Raw genomic sequence first — 11,594 nt, forward strand, 5'->3', positions numbered from 1 at the left:
CTTCCAGATAAAGAACATTTGGTATATTCAAATTATGAATATCTATTTCAGAATTTTCAGTTTGTTCTTTAGCATCATCTGTAGATTTAATAGGAGAGACATGAGGGGTTAAAACTGTATCAGTAGCAGTTTCTTTGGCTTGAGCTGGAAGGGCTTCAATGATAATCGGTTCTTGTGAGATCAGAGATTCCTGATCCCCTTCCTCAGCTTCTTCAGTATCTTCTGATGGAGCCTTAGCCAAATACCTCCTAGCCTTCATTTTCTTCAATCTCCTTGCCAATGAAGGAGTTGCTTTAGCAGCTTTAAAACTTACAGATTTCTTGTTCAAAGTATCAGAACTTTGAGCTGCAGTTTCTTTCTGAGAAGTAACATTCTCAGCTTCAACTATCACAGGTTTCGATGCATGAACCCGTGCTTCAATTGTTTCCTCAAATTAACACAATTTATTGCTGACCATAATTGCAATCAAAACATTCATCAAAGGATAAAGTTCAAATAGATGAAGTAAAGATTAACAAATTACAACTAGAACATTCACAGTCACATAATATGAGAGAAACAGAGACTAAATCTTGCAATTAAGGAAAATTTTATTAATATATCAAACGAGTACATTTCATGAAATTTATAGATTACATGCAAAAATTACAAGATAGTCCTAGTCTTAGAATCTTAACATCAACAGCCTTAGTCTAAGAAGTCTGACAAAGCTGATGGTGGAGAGATACAGATGGATGACATTTAATTCTTCTTCCTACTTTCAACAAAGAGAACATCAAGATGAATGATTTTCTCCTGTTGTTTAAGAGTACGGAGATGAACTTCTCTTTGGAAAGACAATAAATTATTTTTAATGTTGTCTGGAAGATGAATCCAAATGTCGAAACGAATGTTGTTGATAGGATATGAAGTCGGAATTCCATTTCTAAAAATGGTCACAGTTTCTGTGCCATAACAGTAAAACCAACTAAAATGTGCCATTATTTGAGAGAAATAAAAAGATGTGATTTTACCGAAGGATGATCAGTCATTTAAATAGCCAATTGAGTACCAAGGGACGTGAGGACTATTTAACGATTAAGAAAAAAATAATGATGCCTCGTCTCCCTAGACCGATGTGTAATAATAAAAGTCAGTAAAAAGTTAAAACAGGAGTTAATGGGCACGAGAAATAAACAATAATTACTGTGCACATGCAGTTTTTCAAGACAAACACGTTTACCACTAACCCATAATGATTATGACTGTTTTTATCTTACCCAAATATATTCTGATTTAAATATGACTGTTTCAGTTTTTACCACAAATAAGTCAAGTAAAGAATAATGCCACATAAGCATCAAGGATTCCATCAGGATTTAATATCAAAACTTAACTTATATCAGATTTTAACAGTCATCAGAATATGGCTTCTGAACTCAAAAAGTGAATATCTTTTTCTGTGATTCTTCATACAAATACTGACTTGATTCTTCAGAGTTTAATCATCAGAACTTTCATCAGAACTTGTCCTTAGAATTTATGCAAATGACACTTAACTGTTTGTCAAAAACAACTTAATCACCATAGTAATTTTCATCATTCATATGGAGTTAAAGTGTGTGCATTCAGCAAAATATCAGATAAAGATTAAAGTCTGATAAACTTCAGTACATCTTAGAAATAAGGCATAACTAAGATAAGTGCTTAAAATCTGTCTTCAATCACAAAGTCTACTTAAGAACAAAGTTATGCAAGAATCCACCTCAATTGTTTGTGCTCATTTTATGCATCTTTTGAAATTCCTTTTTACAGTGGCTTCTCAGTGTAAGTGAGTCACGACTGCTTATCAGAATTTATGCTGTTGTCAGAGTATTTCTCTAGTAATCAGAGAATATGAAAAGTCACCAAGAAAATTTATTTGCTTTTCTAATGCATATTACTTAATACCAGCAATGCACTTGGGTCTTCCCTTCCACATATTTACTCTAGATCTCAAAGGAGTACCTGACTTTTATTTCATTTTCTTTTCTTTTGATAAGTGAGGCTTATCAGCATTTAGTTCATTCTTAGGATTTACTGACATCGGAATCTAACAGATAAGAAGCAAAAATCTAGTTTGTGACTTAGTAATAAGATACACAAAGTAAACTTGACTAAGCTCAAAATCAAAATTTTCTTGTGTTAATGAGTTTCCACATAAACAACTAATTCATACATGGGACTACTAGTATGTTAAAGACTATTAGGTCAGCATCTAGCACAGTTATCCTCATTGGATTGAATAGTCACAGAATATTCAAACCATTATCAGAGTTTAAAGATCTACATCAGATAACAATCAGTATTTAATGAATTTCAATTAAAGAACAAATTTCATGAAGATAAGACAATCTGTAAACACTGATCATAAAGTCTGATGCATGAGAACAAAACTAAGCAGATTTAGAGAAAGAACCTAAAACCATTCCGAGTTCATTTACCAGTCTCGTAAAAGTAGCTTCCCATAGTGGTTTTGTGAAGATATCTGCTAGTTGTTGATCTGTTGGAACAAAATGCAATTTCACTGTACCTTCCATCACATGTTCCCTTATGAAATGGTACCTAATGTTGATGTGCTTTGTCATTGAGTGTTGAATCGGATTACCTGTCATAGCAATAACACTTTGATTATCATAGTAAATAGGGATTTTAGAAAATTCTAACCCATAATCCAGTAACTGATTCTTCATCCAAAGAATCTGTGCACAACAGCTTCCTGCAGAAATATATTCTACTTCTGTAGTTGATGTGGAAATTGACTTCTGTTTCTTGCTAAACCAAGAAACCAATCTGCCTCCAAGAAATTGGCATCTTTCACTAGTGATTTTCCTGTCTATTTTGCATCCTGCAAAATCTGCATCTGAGTAACCTATTAGCTTAAAATCTGATTCTCTAGGATACCACAATCCCAGATCAGCTATACCCTTAAAGTACTTGAAAATTCTTTTCACAACTATTAAGTGAGGTTCTCTTGGATCAGTCTGAAATCTTGCACAAAGACAGGTAGCATACATGATATCTGACAAATAAATTTATGGTGTACTTGGATTGACAGATAAAAGTACCTTCTTCATTTTGCTTGACTTGAAGTCCCAAAAAATAGCTGAGTTCTTCCATCATACTCATTTGATATCTTGACTGCATTAGCTTTGCAAACCTCTCACAGAGTTTGGTATTTGTAGAACCAAATATGATATCATCAACATATATCTGTACCAAAGGTAAGTCCTTTCCATGGTTGAGGTAGAATAGTGTTTTATCAATTGTACCTCTGTGAAATCCACTTTCCAAAAGGAATTGAGCTAAAGTCTCATACCATGCTCTAGGAGCTTTCTTAAGGCCATAAAGTGCTTTTTCAAGCCTGTAGACATGATTTGGAAATTTTGAATCTACAAAGCCTGGAGGTTGTTCAACATAGACCTCTTCTTTCAATTCTCCATTAAGAAAAACACTTTTCACATCCATTTGAAAGACTTTAAACTTTTTGTGAGCAGCATAAGCCAAAAGGATCCTTATGGCTTCTAATCTAGCAACGGGTACAAATGTTTCATCATAATCAATACCCTCCTGTTGAGAGTAGCCTTTACTAACCAGCCTTGCTTTATTCCTTGTAATTATGCCATCATTGTCAGTTTTGTTTCTGAACACCCATTTTATGCCAACAACTGATCTATTCTTTGGTCTTGGCACTAGGGTTCAGACTTTATTTCTTTCAAATTCATTTAACTCTTCCCGCATTGCTTGCACCCACTCAGCATCTTGAAGAGCTTCTTCCACTTTGTTTGGTTCAGTCTGAGATAGAAAAGAATGATAGAGACATTCATTTGATGTTGCAGTTCTAGTTATGACACCTGCTTCATGATCTCCAATAATCAAGTCAGGTGTATGTGATTTGGTCCACTTCCTTGCAGATTAAAGTTGACTTCTAGAACTGGATCCTCCCCCATGATCCATGTCATCTCCATCAGCATTTTATGATGCTCTCTCTGTAGTTATGCTCTCTGAGACTTCAGAATTTAACTTGGATCCTTCAGGATTTGAAGTATTAGAGCTTCCAGAATTATCAGAATTTGGCTCATCAAAACTAGGTGAATCAGAACTTGAAGAGCCAGTGTCAGGTTCTGATGCTTCTTTAGAGCCTTGAGATGTGGTAGGATCTTCAGCTTGCTCCCCCTGGACAGGTGCATTTTCCTTTGGAGTTGTTACCACATATTCAATGACATCAGTACTTACAGGATCAGAGTATAAGTCATCAGAATTTACAGAATCAGAATTTAAGTCTTTATTTTCAAATCTCAGCTGATCATGATCATTGAAATCTTCAAGTCCAGTAATCTTCTTATCATCAAAAGATACATTGATAGATTCCATGACAACCCTTGTTCTTAAATTGTAGACTTTGAAGGCTTTTGTGGAAAGTGGATATCCAACAAAAATTCCTTCATCAACTTTTAGATCAAATTTTGACAGTTGTTCAGGATGAGTCTTAAGAACAAAACACTTACAACCAAATACATGAAAGTATTTCAGATTTAGCTTCTTTTTCTTCACCATCTCATATGGTATCTTTCCATGCTTGTTTATGAGTGTTGCATTCTGTGTAAAACAAGCAGTCTGCACAGCATCAGCCCAAAAGTAGGTTGGCAGTTTTGCTTCATCAAGCATAGTTCGTGCAACTTCAATGAGAGTTATGTTCTTTCTTTCTACAACTCCATTTTGCTGTGGAGTTCCAGGTACAGAAAATTCCTGTTTGATTCCATGCTCTTTGCAGAACTCTTCCATGATTGAATTCTTGAACTCAGTGCCATTATCACTTCTTATAATTTTAACAGAATCTTTGACCAACTTATCCAGCTGTCTGACATGATCAGTTAGAGTAAATGCATTTTCATTCTTCTTGTGCAAGAAGTACACCCAAGTGTACCTTGTGAACTCATCCACTATAACCATATCATATTTCTTCTTTGTAATAGACATGACATTGACTGGACCAAATAGATCAACATGCAGTAGGTGATAAGGCTCAAGAATTGATGACTCAGTTTTGCTCTTGAAAGAAGATTTTCTTTGTTTTGCCTTTTGACATGAATCACAAAGGCCATCAGGAGCAAATACTGATTTTGGCAATCCTCTCACAAGATCTTTCTTTACAAGCTCATTTACGTTGTTGAAGTTTAAATGGGAGAGTCTTTTGTGCTAATTCCAGCTTTCTTCAATTGATGCTCTACTCAACAGACAGATTGCAGAACTATCATAACTTGTTGAAAGTCTGGCTTCATAAATGTTACCATGCCTGTAACCTTTCAGAACCACTTTGCATGTAGAATTGCTTACAACTTCACAGTGTTCTTCAAAGAAATCCACATGATAACCTCTCTCACAGATTTGACTCACACTCAACAGATTGTGTTTAAGTTATAATGCCCTCCAAACCCGGGTCAGAAGTTTGGGGCCCACACACACCATATTAAACCTGTTATGAATATAATAATATATAGGTATGCAATGACCCTACTTACCATAATCCATGGATCGAAACAGTTTAAAGCATGTCCACAAGCCACAATCTTATTTATTACACAAACGTACCAAAACCCAGTTTATTTATCTTACATTGGAAGTTTCAACTTTATTACAAACTATAAACACAACCAAGCCACACATCCTCTGCTAGTCTATTCCAATTCAACCTGGATACCTAGCTCGCACACTTGTCTGGGGATCCTCGCTACCATCAGTTTCTTTTTTCACTGAAAAAGAATATAAACAGTTTTGCAAGAGTGAGCTAACTAGCTCAGCAAGTCACAAAGACAATAACTGAGATTAACATTGATCAATTGTAATGATATAAAGAATCAAGTTTACTGATAAGCAATGATTAGAATTGGATATTCATTTTCATTTAAAAACCAAGGTTAGGCTGCTGATCAGTCACGCACTAACCCCGAGCAAGGCTCCCATCTTTGCTCTATATATACTGGATCCAAGGCACGCATTGGCCTATTATGACCACGAATCTGGTCCGACCACAAATCTGATCAATATTTAAAAATAATCCAATTCTAAAATCACAATGTAATAAGCAATGTAACTCAATAATTGAATCATAAACAACATTTACTTTGAAATGTAGGATGATCTGTAATCTCATGAACTAACCAGGATATCGTGAAGGTTGGGTTTTAATCAAAGAAAGAATCAGAAAATAGAAGACCCAAGGGTTCAAGAGTTACAAGAGTTGGTCTTCTGTTATACAAGATATAAGGGTTAGTATGATAAGCAATTTCGTATCAGGAATCAGTATGTGGTAGGTATGTATTTATGGAGTAGTATCATATAGGTGTGGCTTGTATATATGAATTCAACAATCAACGGTTTATGAAGAAACAGGCTTATGGCTCAAGATTAATAAAAATCAGGGTTTGGGTTATGTACTTCAAAGTACTTGCATTATAGAATAATAACCGTTTACAGTAACTGCGATATAGTGAAGAGCGTTCCAAAATACTTGCAATATAATCAAGAGGAAAAGAAACACTTGCCTTATCGATTCGCTTTCACTTTACTAGCACTTATCAATTGATTCCCACTCACTGACTACCTGCTTTCCCTTTCTACGTCTCGCTTCCTCTGTTAAATATCACATGTACTTATCAATACTATTTCTCATCATATTCTATTCGTTACATGCTTCTGACTACCCTTCGTTTCACCCAAATCCGATGTACGGATTAAAAGTTATAGCAGAAACAGTTAAACAATGCACGTACAATCATATTACGCATCAATCAGACCATATATAACACGTAACACGTAAGATATTTGATTAAAATAATTAATCAAAGAGGATTCGGGGTTAAAATGATGTTCCAGGTATTTATTACAAATTTTTAAATATTTTTCGGAATTTAAACGAGATTCCAAATCATTTTATAATTAAATAATAGGGTTCGAAACCCAAATCTGGCTTTAAAATAATTTTATAATAATTATCGAGCCTTGAAAATCATTTAAAATAATATTTTAAAGCTCGAAACTATTTTTCAGAATTTTTATATCAAAAGAATTAATTAAATCTAATTAAATAATCAATTAAAATTAATAACTAATTAAATTAATTAATTATCAAATAAAAAAAAATAAATAAATAAATTTAATTTCAAATTTAAAATAATTTTTGAAATTAAAAATATTGATTTTTAAAATTTAAAATAAATAAAAACAATTTTTGAAAATAATTATAAAAAGGTAATACCGTTTCTGAAAATAATTAAACATAAATATGGTTTTTGAAAGAATTTAAAACAGAATCCATTTTCTGAAAAATCTGGAAACTTCCAGGTACCATACTGTAAAAACATAAAAACATAATTTTTTTAGAGGTTTTTGGATCAAAACCGGGTTTTGATTAAACTGAACGGGTCGGGTATGAATTGGAACCGGGTCGGGATGAATCCCAGAATCCGGCCACCGGTTCAAACTTCGGCCAGTTCAATTCTGGCCTCAATGGCCATTGTTCTTAGGGGTTTTGATGCTAATCCATCCTGTTTTGTCCCAGAAACACAAATCAACAGGATTTAACCACAAAAATCAGTTCAGCACGATTCTGGAAAAAAACTCGAACAAAACCGGTGAGAATCCGGTGAGTTCAATTAATCCATTTCCAGGAATCGTCAGTTACTCTACTGCATACCATTTGATTGCAATTTCAACAAGGATCACAACCATATCAATGAAATTAACAGGTAACCTCTAAACAAGAAATCCCAAATCAAATTGAAAACATTCAAAGCCAATAAACCCTAATGTCATAATCTGAGAATCAAAATCACTTTTCTACATGATGCGATGCTCAAAATATGGCATTATATACCAAAATGATCTGAAAAATATTATCTACACGATTATGCCATCAAATCATATCAACAACCTCAAGAACAACAATTCATATTTAAATCCTTAATAAATTCAAATTAAAACAATTAAACAAAAAATTACCTGATGTTTCTGGGTTGAAACTGATGATTGATTCAGATTCTATATTTCAAGAGCTTCATTTTGATATATCGCAAGCTTGAATCGAAGTTCGGTAACGCCTTCGTTTGTGCGTTTGATTTTCAAGAACGTAACGTTTTTTCAGGATTTTCTCTGTATTTTCTATATTTTTACTGGTTGCAAATGAATAAACGAATAAAATGAAATAAGTAATAGGCTATTTATATTTACGGAATATTGGTTCGTTTTGGATCGTTAAATTAGTTACTTAGCCACTAAGTAACTGCAAAAATGATCCGATTTGATATCAGTTTTGGATAATTATCCCAACCGGCTTTTTATAAAACACTCTATACAATAATAATGTAATATTATCTCGTCTTTCGAGAATACGGGTTTTGTTGATTCACCGAAATGATTATCGTATCAAAAAACTTGCGCCGGGCCGCGCACGGGTCAAACCGTAATCCAGATCGAAAAAGTCAAAACATGGAAAATGACCGGAACGATCATATTAGGTTAGGAAGGAGTTTTCGGAAGAGTTTCGGATTGTAAAAATGTAAAAACGGTTGAGGTTGGGCGATTCCCGGCTTTATAAAATAATTTTATAATTATTCAAAAAATAGTTAATAAATTCATAAATCAATATAAAATCATATAATACTCCAATAATTACCAGAAAATACCTTAATTATCTATATTTTATTCTTGACATAATAAAATTGATACATTCACATTTTATAACATATATACATCTAAATATTATTATCAATCAGCAGATAACTCACCAAAATTCACATAATAATTACATAAAAATCATTTATTGATAAAATAATTACACGCGATATCTCGAATATTACATCCCCCCCCTTAAAAGGATTCTGTCCTCAGAATCTCCTAAGTAAATAAGTGAGGGTATTTTTGTCGCATATCACTTTCTAATTCCCAGGTTGACTCTTCAACCTTTGGGTTTCTCCACAATACTTTCACTAACTTTACAACTTTATTCCTCAATATCTTTTCTCTCTTTTCTAGAATCTCTATCGGATTTTCTACATACAATAAATCTGCTTGAAGTTCTATCAGCTCATACTCAATTACATGCCTAGAGTCTGGATTATACTTCTTAAGCATCGCTACGTGAAAAATATTATGAATATGCTCCATGTGTGGGGGTAACGCCAATTCGTAAGCTACTTGCCGACATGTTTTAGAATTTCAAAAGGTCCAATGTATCTAGGACTCAGCTTTCCTTTCTTTCCGAATCTAGTCAATCCTTTCCACGGTGACACTTTTAATAACACTAGATCTCCGTCTTCAAATTCCATATTCTTTCGGGATTGATCTGCATACTTCCTTTGACGATCCTGTGCTGCAATTAGCCTTTTCTGGATGACTTCCACAACCTCTTTTGTCTGCTGCACCAATTCAGGTCCAAGTATTTTACGCTCTCCGACTTCGTCCCAATATACTGGTGATCGACATTTGCGTCCATAAAGAGTTTCATAGGGAGGCATTCCGATACTGGCATGATAACTGTTATTGTAAGCAAACTCTACTAAGGGTAAATGCTCGTCCCAACTGTCTTTGAAATCAATGGCACAAACACGTTACATATCTTCAATTGTTTGGATCGTTCTCTCGCTTTGGCCGTCTGTCTGCGAATGATAAGTCGTACTCATGTTCAACCTGGTTCCCAAGCATTCTTGAAAACTTCTCCAAAATCTCGAATTGAATCGTGGATCCCGATTAGACACGATAGACACAGGGACTCCATGACGTATTACTATTTCCTTCAGATACATGTGAATCACCATATCTAGTGAAAATCTTTCATTGATAGGCAAGAAATGCGCTGATTTGGTTAGTCTGTCCACTATAACCCAAATAGCATCGTGGTTCGCTTTTGTCCTCGGTAAGACAACTATAAAATCCATAGCAATGTGCTCCCACTTCCACTCTGGGATCTCTAGTGGCTGTAATAATCCACTCGGTCTCTGGTGCTCCGCCTTAACTCTCTGACACGTGTAACATTTGTTAACCCATTCCGCAATTTCCCTCTTCATGTCTGGCCACCAATAATTTTTTTTTAAATCTCTGTACATCTTGGTACTTCCCGAATTAATGGAATACCTCGAGTTGTGAACTTTTTGTAAAATTTCATTCTTTAATTCCGCCACTGGTGGTACCCAAATTCTGAATGAAAATCTGAGAATACCTTGATCGTCCTTCTGGGTGCATAATTCTTCTCCAACCAATCGATTGATATCCTGATCCATTATTTCTTATTGGCACTTTCTTATTTTCTCTAACAATTCTGGTTGAAAAGTCATACTATACATCTTTGCTTCATCAGGTTTGCGAATTCTGACTTCCAAGTCCAACTTCTGAAATTCCTTATGTAATTCTTCAGGGACCGTCAACATGTTCAGTCTTTCTTTTCTTCTTAATGCATCTGCCACCACATTCGCTTTTCCTGGATGATAGTTAATCGTGCAATTATAGTCTTTGATCAACTCCAACCATCTCCTCTGTCTCATGTTAAGCTCCTTTTGCGTGAATATGTATTTCAAGCTCTTATGATCCGTATAAATCTCGCATCTTTCTCCATATAAGTAGTGTCTCCAAATCTTTAAGGCGAATACTATCGCTGCTAATTCCAAGTCATGAGTAGGATACTTCTGCTCATGAGGTTTTAGTTGTCTCGACGCATGAAGGGTTTTTAGCACATAAACGCAATGAAAACGTAAATTTAAATCTTAAAAAAAAACCGAAACCCTCCGCAGGATCCATGCGAAAAATAATATTTAATTTGTGGTTCAGTATGTTTACCTTAAGAAGATTTACGTTAATGGAAAGATGGAGGTCTTTAATAGCGATCCAAGAACGATGAACAAAAATCCCTAGCAGCTGCTCCTCAAGTGTGAAGCACTCCACCGGTATCCACCAAGAGTACAATGTGATGGAGGAGGAAGAGATTGAGAGAATTAGTTGCCTCCCTCTTGTTCTACTTTAGAATTAGGGTTAATTATTTGGGTTGAGGCAAATAGGGTTTATAATAGTATATTTATAGGCAAAATTTTCAGCTGAAAATTTTCCATAAAATATTATTATTATTAACCCTTTAATTGATTATTCTTATTAACCAATTAACTAATAATTAAAACACCTTTTAATCATTAATCCCTTTTCTAAACACTTTAGAAAAATAATTCTCTCACTTGATTTAATTTCCAAAATTAAATTCTTAATTAATAATATTAAGAATTAATTAAATCTCATTTAATCAATTATTAAATCTGCTAATTAATTATTTATTTCATAAATAAATAATTACCAGCCATTATTAATTAATTCCTCCACCATTAAATCATTCTCTTTTATGGTGTGACCCTGTAGGTTCAATATTAAGCCGGTAGTAGAAATAAATAATAATAAAACTATTTTATCATTATTTATATAAATTCTCTAATTCATTAAATATGATTAATTAATAAATTAATCATATTTATTCTACATCGTGAGGGATACTTTTCAGCATATCGCGACTATCCGGATAATACGAATTCACTGCTTAG

The sequence above is a fragment of the Apium graveolens genome, chromosome 5 (genome assembly GCF_009905375.1).
Source record: "Apium graveolens cultivar Ventura chromosome 5, ASM990537v1, whole genome shotgun sequence".
In the NCBI taxonomy this organism is placed as follows: Eukaryota; Viridiplantae; Streptophyta; class Magnoliopsida; order Apiales; family Apiaceae; genus Apium; species Apium graveolens.